The sequence below is a fragment of the Mastigoproctus giganteus genome, chromosome 3, assembly GCF_048544385.1.
Source record: "Mastigoproctus giganteus isolate SK-2022 chromosome 3, ASM4854438v1, whole genome shotgun sequence".
NCBI lineage: Eukaryota > Metazoa > Arthropoda > Arachnida > Uropygi > Thelyphonidae > Mastigoproctus > Mastigoproctus giganteus.
Window position 1 is genome coordinate 224,628,251 of NC_143577.1, and position 26,954 is coordinate 224,655,204.

The 26,954-nt window shown below is 38.1% G+C and overlaps 1 protein-coding gene across 2 annotated transcripts in view; it reads left to right on the forward strand.

Annotated features, from left to right (window-relative positions):
- The first annotated feature begins 300 nt into the window (after nt 1-300).
- Nucleotides 301-26,954, forward strand: part of RpL29 (ribosomal protein L29) — a 40,259-nt gene continuing 13,605 nt past the window's right edge. Inside the window, exon 1 of one of the 2 annotated variants that reach the window (XM_090370897.1) lies at nt 301-377. The gene's annotated coding sequence lies outside the window, so the exon portion shown is untranslated. The remainder of the gene's footprint in view (nt 378-26,954) is intronic. The other variant, XM_090370898.1, reaches the window with a different exon arrangement.

Consider the following 26,954-nt stretch of genomic DNA (forward strand, 5'->3'; position numbering starts at 1 on the left):
GTCTGGCATAAATGAGAGCATGTCTATGGCGACCTCAATGATCCAACCCTACTACAACAATAACAACAACTACTGCAGGTACGGATCAATTGTGTATTCCCACCCGATTCTAACACACTCAGTGCAGAAGGATTCTTAATTTAATTGTTGTTAAATCAGCCAATGAATCGTAAAGAATATTTTTAGACCAAAGTTGTCTATTATTTTAATAAGTTTTTTTTTTTTTTTTTTTTTTTTTTTGAAATGTAGCCCTAAAGATTTTCGACATTAGATATTGTGAATCTTGGGATGACTTTTTGGCCACCAGGGAGTGCATGAATAACTGTTTCCCTTCATTTTCCTGCTTTATCGTATCGGTGAAGTATTGTTATTTGATCGTAAGTAATCTTTTTTCATCTATTTATATGTTTAATATTTTGCTTTGTAGGGTGTATAATTGTGTGTTTTATTGGTTGAGAAATACAGTTTAATTATTATTATTATCCAAAGTGACAATGGGCTGGGCATGTAATTGGTAAAATAATAATTCTCATAATTGTACTTAAACGAGAACTAAATATATTTTGCCCATATGAAAGTGAAAATTTTTTTATAGAATATATATAACTAGAATAGAATATAACTACTTTATAGAATATAAGTAGTTTCTGAACAGTTGTGTTCGTCTTCCCTACATACCAGAGAAAAATTGTAGATGAGAAAGATGGTGACACGGTAAATAGATAAGTATACTGATATCCTATTGAGCATAGTATGTCTGTATATATGAATTGGGTGCACCTCCCTTTTAATTGCCATGGTAGACAAAAGTGCAATGCTCGGCGTAATGGATACAGGTTGTTGAAACTTGGAATGGGAGTAAATTGCTCTGTAATTGTACCATTATAAGTATTGTATATCAAAGGAAAATCATGGTATTTCAGAAATTTGTGGTTTTTCAAAATTTGCAAATTTTCTTGCTTAATCGAAATTGAGGTTAAACTTCAGTAAGACACCCTTGGATCTTTGCAGAATCAGATGATGTAGCTCCACCCCTCTGCTTCATGCTGATTAGCTGAAAACTTCTACTACACGTAGGAGTTTTCTTAAATTTTCTGTCATATCATTCTAGAAGCGAGTAGAGCCACAGGAATGTGCCGTTTTGTAGAACGGCACTCGAACTCAAAATTGTCGTCATTAGCAGCCAGTCAGCATAAATCAGTGGGCAAAGCTACATATGAACATCATTTGCTGTCTCAAAGCTCCATTGGTAAGTCTCTTACTTGAAGTTTAACCAAAAATGAATATCCTGCAGATGATCTGCGACTTTATGCATCCGTGCTACTAGGTAACACATGGGAACATTTTCAGCAACATGCTGCTGGTGTGTTTCTAAATGTTCCTATACATTATATTTAGATTAAACATTTCAAAGAGACACAGAGGTTTCTATTATTGTGTAATCCAAATTCATGTAAGGTTTTGGGGTAGAGAACTGATAACTCACTTGTCTTTCCAGAGCATTTTGTGTGCCCAGTAGGGTTTAGGTCAGGAGACCTGGGCCACTCCACTCATGAAATATCTTCATTCTAAAGAAAGTTCATTTCACTGTATGGTGGAACAGCATCTCCAAATACATTTTCATTGCAAGCTAAGAGCAGACAACAATAGCTAATTGAGTGTCTGATATGTATCACATTTCTTAATTAGCCATTTTTGAAGATGTTTAGTGGTTTTTCTGCCCAGGAACAATTCTATCAACATCCCCCATTGAAAAATATGGTAATACTCCAGAACGGTGTGCATCCTCTAAAATGGAAGTGAGCAGAATGGGAAAGCGGTGATTGACAAGTTGACTCCACCCACTCACTGTTCCCCCTTTTCCTTCACATTACACGCGTGTGTCAAAATTCACAAAATGATTACACATGCACTAACAATGAAATAGCTCTTTCTCAATCCACAAAATGTCTAAATAAATAAGTTTCAAAACAAAATATTCAGGATTCCTGTCCCCAAATCCCCACTTTTGCAACCCACCAGATGATGCCACATGCGTTTACAATGAAATTACTCTTTCTACACACAAATTATCTAAAAAATGCTTTTTCGTGAAACTCCAGAATTTCATGGCTCCCTTTACTTCAGCAATAAAATGGCTTCTCTTGCTTCAATCCGTCCCAAATTACTACCTCAACATAACCTAACTAACCTAACCCAAAACAAACAAAAAAAAAAAAAAACCTTACATTTGTTTTGCTTGAATCTGCTCTGAATTTGGCCACACACAAAAATCACCTCATGAGTCCTACCCACAGCCAAAGATTTTTTGCTTGAATCCCTCCTGAAGTCGTGTAAAAACCTAACTTTTTTTTGCTGAAAACTAAACGAAACCTAACCTTTTTTTTTTTCTCAAAAAACTAAACAAAACTAAGAAAATTTGCCTCATCAGTCCTGGCTTAAAAGCGGGTATACTTTGCTAAGTGCATTCAAGAATTCCATTGTTAGATTTTCACTACCAGAGTGCCTATGCTGCCACATATATTCTGCGAGGTAGGAGTCAAGGTGACCATCTACAGTCCTCGATGGCAGTTGCCATTCAATAGCACCCCACGTTCCCTCGATACTGTTGATGTTAGCACACTAGTTTCAGGATCAGTAAAATGAAGAGAGTAGTTTATTGCTATATGCTTAAAACCTTTGTCCCAAGACAATCATAAGACTTCCAACAGTCCAATATTACAGTGGTACCGGGCAAAATGGAAGTCTTAATTATGTCCTGTCCAACACTACTTTACTCCGATTTTCCACGACCCTCAAAAAAACACACCATGAAGTGTCTTGTTCAACTTCACTAAACACCCAGTACTCGTTCCATCTTTTACCTCTTTCATACCTAATTTTTTTATCACACTTACTCATCAATTTCAACAATAGCACCCACCTGGCCTATCATACTCCTTTCTTGCAAACACAAATCCACACAAAACTCTACAAAAACTTCTCCAGTCACTCACCGTGATTTGACTAGCACGCTTCCTGAAAATAATAATTTCGCATTTACTGCTACAATCTCAAACAACCACATACATCCACCTGTCAATCACCGTCGTCTTCCTCGCTTTCGTCGAAGTACCTGGGGGTCACACTATTCTGGATATAGCCAAAAGTATTTATGAAATCATCAAAAATACTCCAAAGAAAGCAACATTCCATTGCAAAATGATGAGACACCTGCGATGACATCTTGAAAAAAAAAATTGGATTTATTGCTGTATAAAAATAAAAACAAATGAGGAATAAATGAAAATACCATGGTGTGTTCCTGAATATGGTGACCTCTTACAATAGAAGTAAGCTGGCACATGGTTGGAAAAATACTTGGCTAGATCTCTTGGTTATATTGAATGAACCAAATTTATGAATGCAAGGGAAACAATCAAATTTATTGTGGAAATTCATAATCTCATTATCCAAATTAAAAAAAAAAAAGTTGGTATGGTAAAAATGTTACAGGAAGGGTTTAATCTAGGTACTCCTTACTTCAGTTTTCTGAATTGGATGAAATTTAACATTAGTACAATGGAGATTTGAATTGGAAATAATATACAAAATTTGATCATAATGATGGTATTTTGTTGATGAAAATAGTTATCCATTATTAAGAAAATATATATGGAAAATTTATCCTTACTGTGCTCTGATATATTCTTGTGAGTTGGTTTTTTTCAGTCACAAAATATTTGAAATTTAGATACTGGTCATGGCTTGCCAGTTCACATTTAGACAACTGCCTAAGAACAAGCAACTTGAGTTATGTACCAAATTGCATGTTGACTGAAAACAAGCACCATGCAAAGTTCCTCCCCCCCCTTTCCTCCCATAATAAATTCATTCCCTAATAGTTATATAGGTATCGTGGGGGGGCTATCATTGTAATGTCCTTGCTAAAAATTGTTATGCCAGTGCTTTGTGAAACTTTCGTACAATAATTTAAAATGTCCACATACATAAAAATGTTGTTGAACCCTGAACTATGCTAATTAGAATACATATTATAGCAATAGCAACAAATTTACTTGATAACAGGAATTTTGCAAGACGGGAGAGAAAAGAGCAGGGGAGGGAGACTAGCTGAGGAATTTGTAGCAGTGAAGTTTTCATGAAATCCGAAGTTTGAGTATAACACAGCTTCACAATAAATGCAAAATTATTATAGTTTCTGAGTTCGTGCAATTCCTTTGTACTGTTTTAGCTTTTCATTAGCTGCACAGAATGTTTAATTAAATTTTTATAATTAATATCCACTTACACCAATGATATGCTTGTGGATTGTGACTTTCTCATTTATTCCTTCCACTCTCTGTAACAACCTTTCTTCGTGTGTATTTCCCACAAATTACAATCTACAGAAATGTGTTTGGGTTTTCTTTTAAAAAAAATAAATGTTGGTCAGTCTTTACAACATGGTAACCCTTTTGATCGATTGTTGTGAGTAACTGGTTGAAAGGTTTATGTTGCCCTTTGATCCTCCTTTGTGAATTGGGGTCACATTTGCACATCTCCAGTCCATGGGTACCTCCCCTGAGTCCAAAGAAGCTCTCATAATTATGGCTAAGGGTTTGCTTACTTCCTTTGCTGCCTCCTTTAATATAGCTGGATAAATCCCATCAACTCCGGGTGCCTTTTTTATATTTATCTTCAACAATTTCTCCTCCACTTTCCTCTCAGTTATTGCAAAATCATCTAGCTCACTGCCAGAGTTTAACTCACCTCTGGCATTCCCCTCCCTAAATAACTCCTTGTGTGTGAATGTAGATGCAAAATACTCGTTTAGTTTTCATCCCTTTCCTTCTAGAGTTTGCATAGGTAAAGAACTCTTTGTTGTTTTTCTTTGCATCCTTTTGCCAAAGATTTCTCATAACCTGCCTAATCTCCTTTGTGACTTGGTTACAGACCAGCTTATATCTATCATAGGCTTCCATGTCACCCATTAATTTATATGTATCCCATGCATTTTTCTTCTCTGCCATATGTCTTATTGGCGTCTCCGTAGCCAGGTGGGCAGGAGCAGCAGTGCGTAGCACACGCTTCTTTATTAGACTGGGATTCAAGCCCGTGACTACCAAATACGGAGGATGTGGAAAGGTTAGGGAATGACCGCCGCATATCCTCGGAGCAATATGGTCTTAGTTGCTAATGCTCCTAAAAACCAAATAACAAACAAACATATGTCTCATTAGTTCATCTGACATCCATTTTGGCCTAAACCATGACCAGTATTTCTTAGTTGGTATGTAAAGCCTAGTAGCTTTACATACCAACTAAGAAAAATTCTTTGAATACTTCCCATTTTGAATTTGCTGTTGGTAACATCATCAGTTGGTCCCACCGTAGTCACCTTTACGAAAGCAAAAACCCTTCCCTTTACCCCTGATGGTAGTTACCTCTTTGAGTAAATCCCACTTCCCTCAAAATGGAGGACATGTAGTGAACTCAGGAGAGGGGAGAATACGTATTGATGAAAAAAAAAGCAATGTTGTTTCTTTTTTACCGAGGTAGATGACATTCTGAATGTCCCGCACACTGTGATCATTGCCACCTAGTGGTTCCTTTATCTGCAGATTCTTAATGCATGAAGAATCACTACTGATAATCAGATCAAGAGTATTACTCCCTCTGGTTACCTTCCGAACATGCTGATGTAGAAAACAATCATCCAATAAATCCACAAAAGTCTTGCTAGTGTGTGAGTGACCAACAACCCACAAATTCCAGTCAATATCTGGGAAATTAAAATCCCCTATTATAAGACTCTCTGATTTAAAGGCCCACTCTATTTCCCTGTACAGTTTTTTTTATTATGCTCATCAGAGTCATTAGGCCTATAGCACACTACTACTCTCAATTTTGACCTACCAATGCTTGTCACACCAAACTGACTCGACACTGCACTGTCCAGTGATGTCGATTGGCTTCACTTCCTTGGATTTGTTTCTTAACTAATAGCATAACCCCTCCTCCCTTCCTATCCTTCCTGTACACATTGTACTCCCCAAATTCCAGTTCTGCATTTCTTATATCTGTGTGACACCATGTCTCTGATATCCCAACATTATCTGCATTTGATGTTTTGAGCAATACCTCAAATTCATCTATTGGTGTGTTTCATTGCACTATCCCTTGTAAACACTTATTGCACTAGTGTCCATGTTGCAGCTGTGTATGAATACCTGCTAATGTTCCTGTGAAGTGCAATATAATATTCTAGAACCAAGGTGTTTCTGTTATTTTTGTAAACCGTTTGAGTCAATTTGTTCTAACATTGCTAAAGATGTAACTATATTAGTCCCAAGTTATAAATGATACATTAAATTATCAGAATTGCTCATTCTCTCTGAAGGCCAATTTGAATGTGAAAAACTGCACAATGCATAATTAAATTATTTGTAATTATTATCATCTTAGATAAATGGTTTATCTGGTTGGATGTGTGATATAACTATATTAGTCTACCTATGATAAATCATACCTTTTATCAGAGTAAGTCTCCATTCTATAAAGTCTTGTGAATGTGGCAATGTAAGCTGCTCAATGTACAATTAAATCATTTATAATTAATATCCACTTAGATAAATGGTTGAATTGGGTGTGTTTCATTGCTTTGTAAACCTTTTTGCACTAGTGTCCATGTTGCAGGTTTGTATGAATACCTGTTAATGTTCCTGTGAGGTGCAATATAATTTTAGAACAGAGGTGTTTCTTCTGTTTTTGAAAACCGTTGAAGTCAATTTGTTCTGACAGTGCTAAAAATGTAACTATGTTAGCAGCAAATTTTGATAAATTATAAATTTCATTTTCAGAATAAGTATCCATTCTCTCTGAAGCCCTTTGTGAATGTGTAGTGTGTACTGCACGATGTATAATTAGATTTATAATTAATATCCACTTGGATAAATGATTTACATGGTTGAATTGGGTGCATTTTATTTCGGTATTCCCTTGTAAACCTATATGCACTTGTATCCATGTTGCAGGTTTGTCTGAATGCAGCCACTCCTCGATTAGTGTAAGGTTGCATTTAGGGGAATGCAACACAACTATGCATGCTGAATTTGACAGAAGCCAAAAAAGAAATGTTCAATGAACATGTAAATAAAATTATTCAATTTTTTTTATCCCGTGCACGGGAAAAATTTTAAAAGTGTACAGAATTACAAAAAGAGAGAGGAGACAGGCATAAGTCAGCAAGTTTTACCTTTCGAGCATTGTTGCCAGAATTAACTCTCCAGCTGATAAGCATTCCACTATGGAAGTTGAGGGCTGTGCAGATTTAGAAGAGGTTTTTTCCAACACATCAGCTGCAGCTGCAGAATCGGCACTGGTGACTTCACTGCATACTTTAATGTTTTGGAAACCAGCATGATGCTTGAACCTCTTAAACTACTCGTTGCTTGCCACAAACTTGGCTTGGGGTTTTCTCTACTTATCACTGTCTTCATAAGTACTTTTTGCTTGAATGGTCGTTAGATTCAGGGGCACTTGCTTCTGAATCTGATTTTCCATCTTTGATATAGCACCTGAATGCTGTATCAATTTTGTTTTGTTTCCTAGCACTTACACTTTTCGTTGGTCCCTTCACCGTTGTAATAAGTAAATAGGAATGAAGGGAAAATTCCGAAAATTTATTTATGCTTTTTATATGATTGAAGATTTCAGTGAAGGGGGAACAGATTTCACCATAATAACGTAAAAACCCACACAATTCCAATTATCAGGATTATTGCAAATGCGATAACAGAAAAGCCCAATACACTGGAAAGTGCAAATTTTTTTTATTGTTTTATGGTAGTGACCTCCAGAAATGTTTTAGAAAAAAATATCACGAAGGCATTCAAAATGTAGTTTAAGTTTGCACTGGCCGGCAAAAACTTTTAAAGCGTAAAGTCAAATTTCCATATGTCGTGGAGTGACTGTACCTGTTAGTGTAACTGTGAATGGGTCAGGACAAACCCTTCCCTCTATTAAAGTGCAAGGTAGGACAAAGTCCCCTTAAAGTAAAACATGACAAAAGCCCCCATATTTAAAATAATTTTTAAGAGGGGGTGGGGGGTCTTTAGAAATAGGAAAAACTAAAATTTAAGTAAATTTAATAATGTAGTAATCCTGAAAAATATAATCTTTGTCTGTGTTGGTTCACTCTACTTGATCATTGTTTTGTCTACCTGAGTCAGCTGCTTTGACCTACACTGACAGTGGTAGAGAACGAAAAGGACTTGGGGGTTATTGTGCAGGCAGGTATGAAGTTTTTTGAGCAGTGCAGATGGTCTGCAAGGGTAGCTCATAGTGTCTTGTCGGTGATATACAGGAATTTTTCTAGCAGGGATAAGGTGATTATTCCCTTGTATAAGGCAATGGTCAGGCCACACCTTGAGTATTGTATACAGGTCTGGAGGCCTCATTTCAAAAAGGATATAGAGATACTGGAATGAGTACAGAGAAGGGCAACAAGATTAGTGAATGCAACAAAGGGTTGCTCTTACGAAGAAAGGCTTAAGTTTTGCAAATTAGTGTCTGGAGACTAGGCACCGGCGAGGTGATCTGATTGAGGTGTATAAAGCCTTGAATGTTTGAGCATGCTCAGTGCTGATGGAATTCTTCCTCTTGCTCAGAATAATCATTTGAGAGGGCATAAATTCAAATTGAGAAAAGACAGATGTAGGAGAGCTGTGCGGAAGTTTGCCTTTACCCAGTGGGTGGGTGAGTGGTTGGTTGGTGGAACAGACTTCCATCCTTTGTTGTGGAAGTTGATAGCCTAAATAAATTTAAGGCTGGGCTGGACAGGTACTTGGAACGAACTGAGGGGTGAAATGGGAATGTGTGTGGTTTTTTTTTTTTTTTTTTGGCTGATGCTGCATAAGCTTGCTTTCTTGCATCATATGCCTCTATTAATGCTAATGCTAACAGGGTCAAAGCAGCTGACTCATTTGCAGATGCCATAAGTCAACAACTTGAAGTCTGTTGTGCTATTGGTCGACTTTGACTCCTTGAAATGTAATATTTGACATCTACTGAAAGGAGCATTGCCAAAGGACCCAGCATCCCTAGGAGATCTAGGGCAATGGACCTGAGTCAACAGAGAGAGTTAGTGTTTGCAACCAAAACAGGCATTTGAACATTTAGCCGCAGTACCACGTGGTTTATGGATGGGACTTTTGCAACAGCTCCAAGACTTCCAGCAATTATACATCATCTGAGCTCCTCTTGGGCTATCTGCTGTAATATGTGTGTACGCCTTTCTGTGTGCAGTCTCGATCAACCTATGAAGGACTCCTCCAGGTAATCTTGGATAAATGTGATAACTGATTTTGAACATGCAGTGATCATTGCTATTTCTATAGTCCTGTGACCACGTGTCATCTCATGGCTGTTTCTACCATCTGACCCAAAGTACAGTGGAGAAAGTTTAGGACTGACTGCTGCATACAGCAGTGGTGATCGAGTGAAACATTTTTGTTGCTTTACTACCTCTAGATGAAGTGGCCAATGGGGTGGATTATCTTATGGAGAATATACCTAATATTGAAGGACTGGCAAGCCTAGTGGACTGTTTGGCACTTATTGCATGCAGCCATCAGCTCTTCCTGGTGGAATACTTCCAGTAGTATGCACAAGAATGATTCCTCCAGTTTCCACCACAGTTATGAAATGTCTGTCGGGCAACCATTGATGAGGAGGATTGCACCAACAACCTATGCGAGAGTTGTAATTTTTCTTTCCATGAGCTTGTGGAACATTACCACCCGCCCATTTGGAAGGTATTAGAAAGGATTAGGCTATTGTATCAACAGCCCTGATTAAGGACTGATGTGGTGAGCCTCCAAGAAAATGAATCAAATGTGCCACAAAGGAGTATCAACAGCATTTGAAGAACTGTGTCTGGAATATGTGAATGAGAGGAAGATTGGAGTAATTTATGAATGGCATATATCATGGCATTGGGTGGTAGTAAAACGAACTTTAAATGAACTATCTCTTAAGGAGATTTTCAAAATTGTGCTTTATTTGTTTGAAGAAAGTGCGATGTTCCTTTTATTATGTTCATTTTTATGATTGTGTAAATAATTTTTTTCTAGTGTAAAACAGTGAGCTATAAATTTATGATGTTATTTATAAAGTTCAGAGAAGTGTTCATAAACTACAAATAATCAGAATAAAGATTATGATGTTAAAATTTTGTATTTGTCCCAGGGGGTTTTGTCCTGCGCTGGTGAATGTGTAGTGTAAACTGCACAATGTATAATTGGATGCATTTTATTGTGGTTTTCCCTTCTAAACCTTTATGCACTGGTATCCATGTTGCAGGTTTCTATGAATACCTGTTAATGTAACTTTGAAGTGCAATATAAAATTTTAGATCAAAAGTGTTTCTGCTGTTTTTGTAAACCGTTTGAGTCAATTTGTTCTGACAGTGCAAAAGATATAACTATATTAGTCGCAATTATCAGAATAAGACTCCAATAAAGCCCTTTGAAATGTGGAATTGTAAAGTGCAGAATGTATAATTAAATTTATAATTAATATCCACTTAGATAAATGATTTATCGGGTAGAATTTGGTGTTTCATTGCAGTTTCTCTTGTGAACCTTTTTGCACTGGTGTCCATGTTGCAGGTTTGTGTGAATACCTGTTAATGTTCCTGTGATGTGCAATATAAAACTTTAGAACAAAGGCATTTCTGCTGCTTTTGTAAACTGTAGGAGTCAATTTGTTCTGACATTTATCTTCAACAATTTCTCCTCCACTTTACTCTCAGTTATTACAAGATTATCTAGCTTACTGCCAGAGTTGAATACACCTCTGGCATTCCCCTCGCTGAATAACTCCTCATGTGTGAATGTCGATGCAAAATATCCATTTAGTTTGTTAGTTACCTGAGCAGGATCATCAACAGTTGAACCATTGATATCAAGTGGACCAATGTGATTCATTCCCTTCCTTCTAGAGTTTACATAAGTAAAGAACTCTTTGCTGTTTTTCTTTGCATCCTTTGCCAATGATTTCTTGTGATCTGCCTAGCCTCCTTTGTAGCTTGGTTACAGACCAGCTTATATCTATCCTAGGCTTCTGTGTCACATGTTAATTTATATGTATCCCATGCATTTTTCTTCTCTGCCATATGTCTCATTAGTTCATCTGACATCCATTTAGGCCTAAACCTTGAACAATATTTCTTAGTTGGTATGTAAAGCCTAGTAGCTTCCAAGATAAGTTCTTTGAATTTGCTGTTGGTAACATCATCAATTGGTCCCACTGTATAGAATTTAAATACTATCTCAGACCATCGTAGTCGCCTTTACGAAAGCAAAAACCCTTCCTTTTACCCTTGATGGTAGTTACCTCTTTGAGTAAATCCCACTTCAGCACACTGTGATCACTGCCACCTAGTGGTTCCTTTATCTGCAGATTCTTAATGCATGAAGAATCACTACTGATAATCAGATCAAGAGTATTACTCCCTCTAGTTGCCTCCCGAACGTGCTGATGTAGAAAACAATCATACAATAAATCCACAAAAGCCTTGCTAGTATGCGAGTGATCAACCCACAAATTCCAGTCAATATCTGGGAAATTAAAATCCCCCATTATAAGACTCTGATTTACTGGCCCACTCTATTTCCCTGTACAGTTTCTTATTATACTCATCAGAGTCATTAGGCCTATAGCACACTCCTACTCTCAATTTTGATCTCCCAATGCTTATGTCACACAATACTGACTCGACACTGCACTGTCCAGCGATGTCGACTGGCTTCACTTCCTTGGATTTTGTGTTTCCTAATAGCATAACCCCTCCTCCCTTCCTATCCTTACTGCAAGCATTGTACTCCCCAAATTCCAGTTCTGCATTCCTTATATCTGTGTGACACCACATCTCTGATATCCCAACAATATCTGCCTTTGTTGTTTTAAGCAGTACCTCAAATTCATCAAATTTATTTACCAAACTCCTAGCATTGGTGTACACGCAAGTATACATGCACCTGTTCCTATTCTTAGGCGACAACTCAGCGTTGTTATGGGCCTATATGAGAGCTTGAAGGATAGGGTGGATGCCCTCGAAGGATTACAAGTGAGGGGCCCATCAAGCTCTCAGCTGCCCACACCAATGCCAGAGCTTGCACTTGGTCATCGCGGAACACAGCGGCAACCCCCAAGGCAGAATGCGCTGGTCCCAAAGGAACTAGTAGTTGTTGGTGACTCTATTGTCAGGGAAACGGGAAACATGCTTTGTAAAAAGGATAGGTGGAATAGGACCAGGGTATGTCTGCCAGGGGCAAAAGTTAATGACGTTGTAGAGCGGATATCATCTTTTAAGGGCACAAAAGGTGATATAGTTGTACACGTTGGCACTAATGACATTAAGAGTAGGAGACCGGCGGAATTACTTGACAAGTACAGGTCACTGATGAAAAAAAGCCGTGAATTAGGGTTGAAATTGAAAGTGTCTGCAATTCTGCCCAGACACGATAGGAGGGAGTATATGATGAGAGCCCTGTCAATCAATTCGGCCCTGGAAAGATTGTGCAGGGCTCAAGGGGTAGAATTTTTTTCAGCCTGGTCTGTACTTGTTAACAGGAGAGACTGCTTCTACAGGGATGGGATACACTTAAATAGAAAGGGTGCAAGAATGTTTGCTGATGCTATCGAGGCAATGTTAGGTGGGTCGGAAAACTGCTAGATTGGGGGGATACAAGGACTAATAGATTAACAGTAGCCACTGGCAGAGGTGAAAGTGATTCTTGCACTGCTTCTATTGGAATGAGCCGCAGCCTGGAAAATAAGATGCAGGATATTTCAGAGACTGCTGGGAATCATTGGGGTACAAGTAAACACATGGGTTGTGTTAGGGTAGCTAAGAAAAAGAACAGGTGCATGTATACTTGTGTGTACACCAATGCTAGGAGTTTAGTAAATAAATTTGATGAATTTGAGGTATTGCTCAAAACATCAAAGGCAGATATTGTGGGGATTTCAGAGACGTGGTGTCACACAGATATAAGGAATGCAGAACTTTAATTTGGGGAGTACAATGTCTACAGAAAGGATAGACAGGATAGGAAGGGAGGAGGGGTTATGCTATTAGTTAAAAAACACATAAAATCCAAGGAAGTGAAGCCAGTCGACATCGCTGGACAGTGCAGTGTCGAGACAGTTTGGTGTGACATAAGCATTGGGAGATCAAAATTGAGAGTAGGAGTGTGCTATAGGCCTAATGACTCTGATGAGTATAATAAGAAACTGTTCGGAGAAATAGAGTGGGCCAGTAAATCAGAGAGTCTTATAATGGGGGATTTTAATTTCCCAGATATTGACTGGAATTTGGGGGCTGGTCACTCACACAGTAGCAAGGCTTTTGTGGATGTATTGGATGATTGTTTTCTACATCAGCATGTTCGGGAGGCAACTAGAGGGAGTAATACTCTTGATTTGATTATCAGTAGTGATTCTTCATGCATTAAGAATCTGCAGATAAATGAACCACTTGGTGGCAGTGATCACAGTGTGCTGAAGTGGGAGTTACTCAAAGAGGTAACTACCATTAGGGGTAAAGGGAAGGGGTATTGCTTTCGTAAAGGCGACTACAATGGACTGAGACAGTATTTAAATTCTATACAGTGGGATCAACTGATGATATTGCCAACAGCAAATTCAAAATGGGAAGCATTCAAAGAACTTATCGTGGAAGCTACTAGGCTTTACATACCAACTAAGAAATATTGTTCAAGGTTTAGGCCTAAATGGTTGTCAGATGAACTAATGAGGCATATGGCAGAGAAGAAAAATGCATGGGATACATACAAATTAACACGTGACACGGACGCCTATGATAGATACAAGTTGATCTGTAACCAAGTTACAAAGGAGGTTAGGCAGGCGAAGGCAGATTACGAGAGATCCTTGGCAAGGGATGCGAAGAAAAACAGCAAAGAGTTCTTTACTTATGTAAACTCTAGAAGGAAGGGGATGAATCAGATTGGTCCACTTGAGATCGATGGGTCAACTGTTGATGACCCTGCTCGGGTAGCTAACAAACTAAATGAATATTTTGCATCGACATTCACACATGAGGAGTTATTCAGCGAGGGGAATGCCAGAGGTGTATTCAACTCTAGCAGTAAGCTAGAGAATCTTGTAATAACTGAGAGCAAAGTGGAGGAGAAATTGTTGAAGATAAACACAAGAAAGGCACCTGGGGTGGATGGGATCTATCCAGTTATATTAAAGGAGGCAGCAAAGGAGGTAAGCAAACCCTTAGCCATAATTATGAGAGCTTCCTTGGACTCAGGGGAGGTACCCATTGACTGGAGATGTGCAAATGTGACCCCAATTCACAAAGGGGGATCAAAGGCTGACACAAGTAATTATAGACCTGTGAGTTTAACTTCTGTTCCCGGAAAATTAATGGAGGCACTGGTGAAAGAAGCACTGCATCTAGACAAGACTTCAGTTATAGCTCGGACACAGCATGGTTTTGTTAAGGGGAAGTCTTGCCTGACCAATTTGATTGGATACTATGATGCAGTCACAAAAGAACTGGATGCAGGGAATAACTTTGATATTATATACTTGGATCTTAGAAAGGCTTTTGATACTGTTGCACATGGAAGACTGGTGCACAAATTGGAGCAGTGTGGCATTGGAGGCAAGTTGCTGCTATGGATAAAGGGGTGGTTGAGGGGGAGAAGACAGAGAGTGGTAATCAATGGACACTGCTCATCGTGGACTAATGTTATTAGTGGAGTCCCTCAGGGTTCAGTATTGGGGCCTTTATTGTTTTCTGTATTTATAAATGATATTGATGATGGGTATATCAGGCTTAATGTCCAAGTTTGCAGACGATACGAAGGTTGGCAGGGTTGTCAAGGACACTACTGACACTATGCTGCTGCAACAGGATTTGGAAAGGTTGAGCAGATGGGCTTCGAGGTGGCAAATGAAGTTTAACATTGACAAATGTAAAGTACTACATATGGGAAACAGCAACCCCAGAGCAACGTATCAACTCTGTGGTACTACACTGACAGTGGTAGAGAATGAAAGGGACCTGGGGGTGGTGGTGCAGGCAGATATGAAGTTCTCTGAGCAGTGCAGACGAGCTGCAAGAGTAGCTCATGGTGTATTGTCAATGATATATAGGAATTTTTCTAGCAGGGATAAGGAGGTGATTATTCCCTTGTATAAGGCAATGGTCAGGCCACACCTAGAGTACTGTATACAGGCCTGGAGGCCTCATTTCAGGAAGGATGTAGAGCTGCTGGAACGAGTACAGAGAAGGGCAACTAGATTGGTGAATGGGACAAAGGGGTTCTCTTACGAAGAAAGGCTTAAGTTTTGCAAATTACAGTGTCTGGAAACTAGGCACCAGCGGGGTGATCTGATAGAGGTGTACAAAGCCTTGAATGGTTTGAGCATGCTCAATGCTGATGGGATTCTTCCTCTAGCTCAGAAAAATCACCTGAGAGGGCATAAATTCAAATTGAGGAAAGACAGATGTAGGATAGATGTGCGGAAATTTGCCTTTAGCCAGCGGGTGGTTGGTGGGTGGAACAGACTTCCATCCCTTGTCGTGGAAGTTGATAGCCTAAATAAGTTTAAGGCTCAGCTGGACAGGTATTTCGAACGAACAGAGGGGTGAAGTGGAAGTGGTTATTTTTATTTATTTATGTTACTTTTTTTTTTTTTTTTTGGCTGATGCTGCATAAGCTTGCTTTCTTGCATCAAATGCCTCTACTAATGCTAAATGCTAATGCTAATGCTTAGCTACCTTAACACAACCCATGCGTTTACTTGTACTGCAGTGACCCTCAGCAGTCTCTGAATTATCCTGTATCTTGTTTTCCAGGCTGCTTCTCATTCCAATAGAAGCAGTGCAAGAATCAATTTCACCTCTGCCAGTGGCTACTGTTAATCTATTAGTCCTTGTATTCTCCCAAGCTAGCAGTTTTCCGACCCACCTAACACTGCCTCGATAGCATCAGCAAATATTCTTGCACCCTTTCTATTTAAGTGTATCCCATCCATGTAGAAGCAGTCTCTCATGTTAACAGCAAATTTTGATAAATGATAAATTTCATTATCAGAATAGGTCTCCATTCTTTCTGAAGCCCTTTCTGAATGTGCAATGTAAATCGCACAATGTATAATTAGATTTATAATTAATATCCACGTAGATAAATGATTTTTCTGTTTTAATTGGATGCATTTCATTGTGGTTTTCCCTTGTAAAACTTTATGCAATGATATCCATGTTGCAGGTTTGCATGAATACCTGTTAATGTTCCTGTGAAGTGCAATATGAAATTTAAAACAAAAGTGTTTCTGCTGTTTTTGTAAACTGTTTGAGTCAATTTGTTTTAACAGTGCAAAAGATGTAACTATATTAGTCGCAAGTTATGATAAACTCATTATCAGAATGTGTCCATTCTTTCTGAAGCCCTTTGTGAATGTGTAATGTAAATTGCACAATGTATAATTAGATTTATAATTAATATCCACATAGATAAATGATTTAGCCGGTAGAATGGGGTGTGTTCCATTGTAGTTTCCCTTGTAAACCTTTTAGCACTGGTGTCCATGTTGCAGGTTTGTATGAATACCTGTTAATGTTCCTGTGAGGCGCAATATAAAATTTTAGAAAAAAGGTGTTTCTGCTGGTTTTGTAAACCCTTGGAGTCAATTTGTTCTAACAGTGCAAAAGATGTAACTATATTAGCGCAAATTATGATAAATTCATTATCAGAATAGGTCTCCATTCTTTTTGAAGCCCTTTGTGAATGTGTTGTGTAAATCGCACAATGTATAATTAGATTTATAATTAATATCCACGTAGATAAATGATTTTTCTGTTTTAAATGGATGCATTTCATTGTGGTTTTCCCTTGTAAAACTTTATGCAATGATATCCATGTTGCAGGTTTGCATGAATACCTGTTAATGTTCCTGTGAAGTGCAATATGAAATTTAAAACAAAAGTGTTTCTGCTGTTTTTGTAAACTGTTTGAGTCAATTTGTTTTAACAGTGCAAAAGATGTAACTATATTAGTCGCAAGTTATGATAAACTCATTATCAGAATGTGTCCATTCTTTCTGAAGCCCTTTGTGAATGTGTAATGTAAATTGCACAATGTATAATTAGATTTATAATTAATATCCACATAGATAAATGATTTAGCCGGTAGAATGGGGTGTGTTCCATTGTAGTTTCCCTTGTAAACCTTTTAGCACTGGTGTCCATGTTGCAGGTTTGTATGAATACCTGTTAATGTTCCTGTGAGGCGCAATATAAAATTTTAGAAAAAAGGTGTTTCTGCTGGTTTTGTAAACCCTTGGAGTCAATTTGTTCTAACAGTGCAAAAGATGTAACTATATTAGCGCAAATTATGATAAATTCATTATCAGAATAGGTCTCCATTCTTTTTGAAGCCCTTTGTGAATGTGTTGTGTAAATCGCACAATGTATAATTAGATTTATAATTAATATCCACGTAGATAAATGATTTTTCTGTTTTAAATGGATGCATTTCATTTGGTTTTCCCTTGTAAAACTTTATGCACTGATATCTATGTTGCAGGTTTGCATGAATACCTGTAAATGTTCCTGTGAAGTGCAATATGAAATTTTAGAACAAAAGTTTTTCTGCTGTTTTTGTAAACCGTTTGAGTCAATTTGTTCTAACAGTGCAAAAGTATATTAGCAGAGGCTTTTGAGGCAAGAAAGCAAGCTTATACAGCATCAGCAAAAAAAAAAAAAAAAAAACCTTTCCATTTGTCCCAAAGGTTAAGTCTTTCTTGCAGAACTTAAGTCTTTCTTCGTAAGAGCACCCCTTTGTTCCCCTCACCAGCCTTATTGCTCTTATCTGTACTCATTCTAGCAACTCTTCATCCTTCCTAAAATTAGGCTTCCAGACCTGTATGCAGTACTCAACACATGACCTTGTACAAGAGGATAATCACCTTATCCCTAGCAAAATTCCTGTATATCGTTCTCTGGCAGCCTGTCTTCAGTGCTCAGAAAACTTCATATCTGACTGCACAATTACCCACAGGTCTCTTTCATTCTTGTAACCCTCAGTATAATACCCAGATGGTTATTTTTTTGGGGTTACTGCTTTGCATATGCAGTTCTTTGCATTTGTCAATGTTAACTTCAGTTGCCATTTCTCAGCCCATCTGCTCACAACTAGATCTCTTGCAGTAGCTTACTGTCATTAACAACCCTGCCAACCTTTGTATCATCTGCAAACTTCGACATTAAGCCCTTCATCAATATTATTGATAAATATACAAAACAACAGTGGGCCCAACACCAAACCTCGTGGGACTCCACTAACAACATTAGTCCACAAAGAGCAGTGTCCATTGATTTCACTCTTCTCCCACTCAACCATCCTTTTATCCGTTGTAGCAACTTGCCCTTAATGCCATACTGCTCCAATTTGTACAATAGACTTCGATGCTTGACAGTATCAAAAGCTTTTCTGAAATCCAAGTAGAGGAACTCAACTTTACTTAAGTACTTTACTAAAAAAAAACTTTACAACTTTACTAAAAAAAAAAAACAAATTTAAAAAAATCAAAAAATGTCGTGGAAACGTATTTTGCATCCCCGTAGGAATAAATGGAGGTATTTGAAAATATCATAATATGAACCCAATAACACATTGTGTTTTTTTTTTTTTTTTTTTCCTTGTAATTCGTTCCAAGACTTTGGAAGTTGAAATTTTCACTGTATAACTAAGCTATTTATCTCTCTAAAAGGTCATATTTATAATGGAAATTGAACTACACTTTCATCGTTATCGTATGTTCTCGTTTTAAGAATCAATTTTGAACACCTTTGTGATATTTTTCTAAAGGACGTTTCTGGAAGTCACGACCAAAAAACAATATGCACTTTCCTCCAGTTTGTTGGGCTTTTCTATTAGTGCATCTAATTATAAACTGTTAGTAAACTATCTTATTGCATTTGCGATAATACCGATAACTGCAGTGTGGGGTTTTTACGCTATTATGGTGAAATGTGTTCCCCTTCACTGAAATCTTCAATCATATAAAAAACAAATTTTCAGAAATTTGTTTTTTAATAAGATTGTTATGAAAAATTTTTAATAAGATTGTTATGGTGAGGGGAAAGTGCAAGTGCTGGTAGGGCCAGGAAACGAAACAAAATTGATTTAGAAATGAAGCTGAAAATGATTAACAAGTACGAAGCAGGACAAAGTTTGTCATCTATTGCAAGGGAATTGGGTTTCGCTGCTTCGACAGTGAATACTATTTTAAAGGACAGTGCACATATAAAAGAACATGTCAAATGATCAACATGCTTGTGATCAACAGCTATATCGAAGATGGAACAGCTGTTAATAATATGGTTGGAAAATCAGATTCAGAACTGAGTCCCCCTGAGTCTAATGACTATTCAAGCAAACGCTACAAGTATTTATAAAGATATTAAGGATAAGTACGGCAAATCTCAACCCAAGTTTGTGGCAAGCAACAGGTGGTTTAATACGTTCAAGCATCGTGCTGGTTTCCAAAGTATGCAGTGAAGTCGCCAGTGCCAATTCTGCTGCTGCAGCGAAATTTTGTGGTGTGTTGGGAAAAAATTATTGATGAAGGTGGCTATTCAACACAGCAAATTTTTAATGTTGACGAGACTGCTCTGTATTGGGAAAAAAATGCCAGCTCGAACATACATTGCCAAAGAGGGAAAAAATGCCAGGCTTCAAGGCTTCAAAAGATAGGGCCACACTCTTGCTTGGGGCTAATGCAGTGGGAGATTACAGATTAAAACCACTATTTGTGTACCATTCTGGAAATCCTCGTGCATTTCCAATCGAACCAAAGAGAATGGATAACAATATCTTTGAGGATTCATTCCCGAGGTTGAAAAATATTGTAAAGACAATTACGTTCCTTTCAAGATTTTGCTCCTGGACATGCTGCATATCTAGATGATTTCAATTCGAACATGAGAGTCATATTCCTACCACCAAACACAACTTCACTCATCCAACTTATGGATTAGGGTGTTATTTCGAATTTAAAAGCATACTATTTGCTCAGCCATTGTCTGCAGTAGAAGATGAGAAAAAATTTGTTATTAAAAGACTTTTGGAAGTCTTACAGTATTTACCACACCATCTTAAACATTAATAAGGCCTGGGCAGAAATTACTAAAAGTTGTTTAAATGGCACATGGAAGAAGATATGCCCACGGCATGTAAAAGGCTTTGAAGGATTTGAAAAAGACTAATCATATGAAGAGGTTAGAGATAAGATTGTAAAGGTTGCAGAGCTACCTCAGTTGCAAGTTGATTCTAAAGACGTGGAGTAGTTAATAGAGGAAGAGAAGGAATTATCAAATGAAAAACTTATTGACTTGCAGGCAGCGAAAGAAGAAAGTGCTGATGAAGCTTGAGATGAACCAAATGTGAGGAGCCAAGATGCTTCTCTGGGAGGGGGGGCAATGGCATTTCATGAAATTGCATTGGCAATGGCGAGGTTTGAGAAGATGGATCCTGGCAGCAAATGAATCTTAAGAGTTAACAGAGTTAAGAGGGGTGAATGATATGCTTGCTACAAAGAAATCTATGATGGAAAGAAAAGCCACCGTCCAGCCATCCATTAATGTGTTCTTTCATAAGGTTGAGTGGCCGACCCTTTCTGAATCTCCACGGCGACATACTTATCGGCTGAAGGTGTCAATTCTGGCAATGATGCTCTAGAGGTAAAACTTACTGATGCTATGCCTGTCTCCTCCCTTTTTTTTAAATTTTTTTAAATTGCACACTTATATTTTTTCCTGCACATGAGATAAAACATTGAATAAATACAATAAATAATTCTATTCACGTGTTCGTTGAACATTTCTTTTTTGATTCAATCAATTCAGCGAGCACAGTTACAAGTGCTGCACAAGCATAGGGGAAATTCCGACTTGCGTAGTGTTCCGCAGAGCGCAACCCTTATGTAAGTCGGGGAGTTCCTGTATATGATATCAGAATTATTTTTTGCATCCAGTTCCTTTGTGACCTCGTCATAGTATCCAATCAAATTGGTCACACAAGACTTCCCCTTAACAAACCAATGCTGTGTCTGAATTCAGCCTTGTCTTGATGATCCGGCAATGCTTCTTTAACCAGTGACTCCATTATTTTCCCTGGAACAGAAGTCAATCTAACAGGTCTGTAATTACTCATGTCACCATTTGATCCCTCTTTGTTTTCTTGGTGCAGTATAACTGCAATCGTTTTTGGCCAGTTAAATCAAAGCAAAGCAAAGATCCCCCCTTTGCGAAGTGGAGATACATGTGCAAATGTACTCCCCGAATCAAAGAATGCTCTCATAATTATGCTAAAAGTTTGTGTACTTTAATGTAACTGGATAGATCCCATCCACCCCAGGTGTCTTTCTTGTGTTTAACTTCCACAATTTCTCCTCCACTTTGCTCTCGGTTATTACTAAATCATTGAACTCTCTGTTAAGAGTTTGATAAACATCTGACCTTCTCCTTGAATAACTCCTGATGTGAATGTAGATGTAGTATACTCATTTATTTGGGCAGCTATTTTAGAATGGTCATCTATAGTCGAACCATTGATATCAACTGGACCAGTCTGATTCATCCCCTTCCTTTCAGAGTTTATGTAAGTAAAGAAGTCCTTGCTGTTTTTCTTTGCATCCTCTGCCAAAGATTTCTCATCTGCATTTGGTTGCCTAACATCCTTTGTGACTTGATTACAGACTGTCTTATGTCTACCAAAGGCATCTGCATCTCCTGAGAATTTATATGCATCTCGTGCACTTCTCTGCCACGAGTATCATTAAGTTCATCTGATATTTGGATCTAAATCTAGAACTGTATTTCTTAGTTGGAAAAAAAAGTCTAGTAGCTTCCAAGATTATTTCCTTGAATGTTTCCCATATAGAATTCACTGTTTTAAACATCATCAGTTGGTTCCACTGTATAGAATTAAAAAAAATCTCTGAGACCACTGTAGTCACCTTTATGAAAGCAAAAACTCTTCCCTTTACTCCTAATGGTAGTTACACCTTTAAATAAATCCCACATCTGTACGCTGATCACTACCACCTAGTGGTTCCTTTATATGTAAATTCTAATGTGTGAATAATCACTGCTGATAATCAGATCAAGAGTGTTACTCCCTCTGGTTGTCTCTCTAATATGCTGTTGTAGAAAACAATCATCCAGTAAATCCACAAAAGCCTTGCTAGTGTGCAAGTGACCAACTCACAAGTTCCAGTCAATATCTGGGAAGTTAAAATCCCCCATTATAGGACATCTGATTTGCTGGACCACTTTCTCTGTATAATTGTTCATTGTGCTCATCAGAGTCATTAGGCCTAGAACACACTACTGACTCAACATTGCACTGTCCATCTATGTCAACTGGATGCACTTCCTATTTTCTCTGTACACATTGTACTCCCCAAATTCCAATTCTGCATTCCTTATATCTGTGCGACACCACATATCTGATATCTGAACAATATCCACCTTTGATGTCTTGACCAGCACTTCAAAATTCATTGAATTTATTTACTTGTTTCACGACTCCCGGCACTTCTTGAAATCCTCAGCAACTTGCTTTCCAGGCTACTGCTCATTCCAATAGAAGCAGTGCAAGAATCACTTCCACTTCTCCCTGCGGCTACTGTTGCTCTATTAGTCTGTGAATCCCCCCCCCCAAAGCTAGCAGTTTTCCAACCCACCCAATATTGCCTTTATAGCATCAGGAAATATTCTTGCACCCTTTCTATTTAAGTATATCCCATCCCTATGGAAGCAATCTCTCCTGTTAAAAAGCACAGACCACTCTGAGAAAAATTCAACCCCATGAGCCTTTCACAATCTCTCTGGGGGCAAATTGATTGACAAGGCTCTCATCATATACTCTCTCCTATCATGTCTGGGCAGGATTGCAGACACTTTCAAATTTAACCCTAACCTGACTTTTTTTTTTTTTTTTTTTTTTTTCAATATTGACTTGTACTTGTTAAGTAAATACGCAGATCTCCTACATTTACTGTCATTAGTGTCAAAGTGTATGACGATATCACCTTTTGTGTCCTTGAAAGATATCTGCTCTACGTCATAACTTTTGCCTACTGGTCCTATTGCACCAATCCTTTTTCCACAATTTATTTCCCATTTCCCTGACAATTGAGTCACCGACAATAACTAGCTCCTGTGGGACCAGTGCATTCTGCCCTGAAGATTGTCGCTGTTTGTCTGGTGCACAAGAGTGAGCTTTGGCATTGAGTTGGGCAGCTGAGAGCTTGATCGACAGCCCATTTTAACCTCTTTGTGAGGGCAACTACCTGACTCTTCAAACTCTAATAGATGCACATCAGAAGGCTGAGTTTGGTGCCTAATTTCTTAACATTCTCTGCACCTGGCACACACACACACACACACACATACACATCCTCCATGGCTAGATCATGTTCTTGTTCCAGAAAGTCTGCAAATGTCACATTTTGAACATTTATTTAGACTGATTCATTGGAGAATCGCCCCTTTCAGTTCTCCCCCAAACCACAGCACTTCCGCTACTTCGTGCTCGTTGCTTTGCTGCTATAGTCTGGGGCATGATTTCTGTTTAAATACAATTTAACAATAAAATTTAATAAGATTTATAAATTAATTAATTAATTGACAATACGGTACTAAGCTAACAGATTCCTAATACAGTATTACGCTATCTAGTTTTGTTATACCATACGCCAGTGGTTTTCAACCTTTTTTTAATAACGGCACCCCTACTCAATTTTCTGCCTGTTAGATCCAATTTTCTGTGTGTGTGTGTACTCATATATCTAATATTAAAAAATATATATGTTATATGATAGTTATTACAATAATATAGTTAGAAAAATTACATTTCATAATACAAATTATATATACAGTATATAATAATTTTATTCTTTATATAGAGGTACTAAGTAAAAATATAAATTAAAAAAAAAATAATAAGTTTAAGTAACTTAAACCCAAATTACGTGGCGACACCCTAAGGTGCCGCTGCACCCCGGGTTGAAAACCACTGCCGTACGCTATCAAATTCGAGATATACATTACACTATTCCGTATCGATCTAATATACTACAACAATGGCGGCGAGTTTTGAATGGTAAAAGTTTTACCGATACTAAGTAATAACCTACAAAATCTGTATCTGAATTCAAAAACGAAGTATCGTAACTTGGAATATAAAGCTACTTCTAGAAAATAAATTAATATGCCGATTAAGTCAATAAAATGGAAAGATTTAAGAAAAACTTCTCTATTAGCTGGAGCCACAAAAACTTCGCCTGCACGGAGCTACTCTCATTCCCCAACTGATATATTAGTTGCAAGTTGTGATAAATTCCATTATCAGAATAAGTTTCCATTCTCTCTGAAGCCTTTTGTGAATGTGGCAATGTAAACTGAAGAACGTATAATTAAATCATAATTATTATTCACTTAGATAAATATGTTTATCTGGTTGAATTGGATGTGTTTTATTTAAGTTTCCCTTGTAAGCCTTATTGCACTAGTGTCCATGATGCAGGTTTTTATGAATACCTGTTAACATTCCTGTGAGGTGCAATATAAAATTTTAGAACAAAGGTGTTTCTGCTGTTTTTGTAAACCGTTTGAGTCAATTTGTTCTGACATTGCTAAAGATATAACTATATTAATAATTTTCAAATAGATATTTACAGTATACCCAGTATAAAATAAAAATATAAGTACAAATTCAGTAGCTTTTGGAACTCGTGTCCCTTTATCAACTGACAAATTTGAATACATTACAAGCAAAGTGTGGCACGTTACTCATTCGTCATTGTTGTAGCACGGACGTGTGCTGCCTTGCGCCAGTGATCATCCATCAATAAAATGGTTGTCTCCATGATGGGATGTATACGCATGCCTTTCTGGCGATTTAATGCCTTAGGGTTGTTTATTATGTTTAGTGACTCTAGCCATAGGCGGTGGCAAAAGTGTCGCGCGTGGTCCACTATCTCAAAGTCGCGCTTGGGGTCAGGATCGTGGTTGGTAGCCCAAAAATGTTCTGCAAGCGCGGACTGGTCAGTTTCGGCAAGCCGGATTGCTCTGTCGTATTCCGTGAGGTGATTCTGGAGACGTCTCACCTACGTAGCAACTGTTAGAGGCCCTACAGGTGATACGGTACACTACATTGCTGCGTAAGACAGGTGTGACAGGGGTCTTCACACTGGAGACAAGTGAACGTAGGTTCCTACCTGGTAATTGCACACATTTGATGTTGTAACTTCTCAGGATCTTCGAGATACGTCCTGACACTCCTGGATAGTACGGAATGTAGGCGGATGATATGCCGACTTGCTTCGGAGGTCTTGGGTTGGAAGTAAGTTCTTGTGCCTGTAACAAGCATCTGTTTAGTACATGGGATGGATAACCGCATCTGGTTAGGTCCGCCTTCACACGGGAGATCTCGTTACATCTAATTGTGTCGGTGCTGGAATGGCTCCAGGCCCTGGAGAATAATAATTTCAGCCATTCCGAGCACCGACACAATTAGACGTAACGAGATCTCCCGTGTGAAGGCGGACCTAACCAGATGCGGTTATCCATCCCATGTACTAAATAGATGCTTGTTACAGGCACAAGAACTTACTTCCAACCCAAGACCTCCGAAGCAAGTCGGCATATCATCCGCCTACATTCCGTACTATCCAGGAGTGTCAGGACGTATCTCGAAGATCCTGAGAAGTTACAACATCAAATGTGTGCAATTACCAGGTAGGAACCTACGTTCACTTGTCTCCAGTGTGAAGACCCCTGTCACACCGTTTTACGCAGCAATGTAGTGTACCGTATCACCTGTAGGGCCTGTAACAGTTGCTACGTAGGTGAGACATCGAGACGTCTCCAGAATCGCCTCACGGAACACGACAGAGCAATCCGGCTTGCCGAAACTGACCAGTCCGCGCTTGCAGAACATTTTTGGGCTACCAACCACGATCTTGACCCCAAGCGCGACTTTGAGATAGTGGACCACGCGCGACACTTTCGCCACCGCCTATGGCTAGAGTCACTAAACATAATAAACAACCCTAAGGCATTAAATCGCCAGAAAGGCATGCGTATACATCCCATCATGGAGACAACCATTTTATTGATGGATGATCACTGGCGCAAGGCAGCACATGTCCGTGCTACAACAATGACGAATGAGTAACGTGCCACACTTTGCTTGTAATGTATTCAAATTTGTCAGTTGATAAAGGGACACGAGTTCCGAAAGCTACTGAATTTGTACTTATATTTTTATTTTATACTGGGTATACTGTAAATATCTATTTGAAAATTATTAAACAATGGACCCCAGTACTCCAGGCCCATTTGTCACTATAACTATATTAGTTGCAAGTTGTGATAAATTCCATTCTCTCTGAAGCCTTTTGTGAATGTGGCAATGTAAACTGAAGAACGTATAATTAAATCATAATTATTATTCACTTAGATAAATATGTTTATCTGGTTGAATTGGATGTGTTTTATTTAAGTTTCCCTTGTAAGCCTTATTGCACTAGTGTCCATGATGCAGGTTTTTATGAATACCTGTTAACATTCCTGTGAGGTGCAATATAAAATTTTAGAACAAAGGTGTTTCTGCTGTTTTTGTAAACCGTTTGAGTCAATTTGTTCTGACATTGCTAAAGATATAACTATATTAGTTGCAAGTTGTGATAAATTCCATTCTCTCTGAAGCCTTTTGTGAATGTGGCAATGTAAACTGAAGAACGTATAATTAAATCATAATTATTATTCACTTAGATAAATATGTTTATCTGGTTGAATTGGATGTGTTTTATTTAAGTTTCCCTTGTAAGCCTTATTGCACTAGTGTCCATGA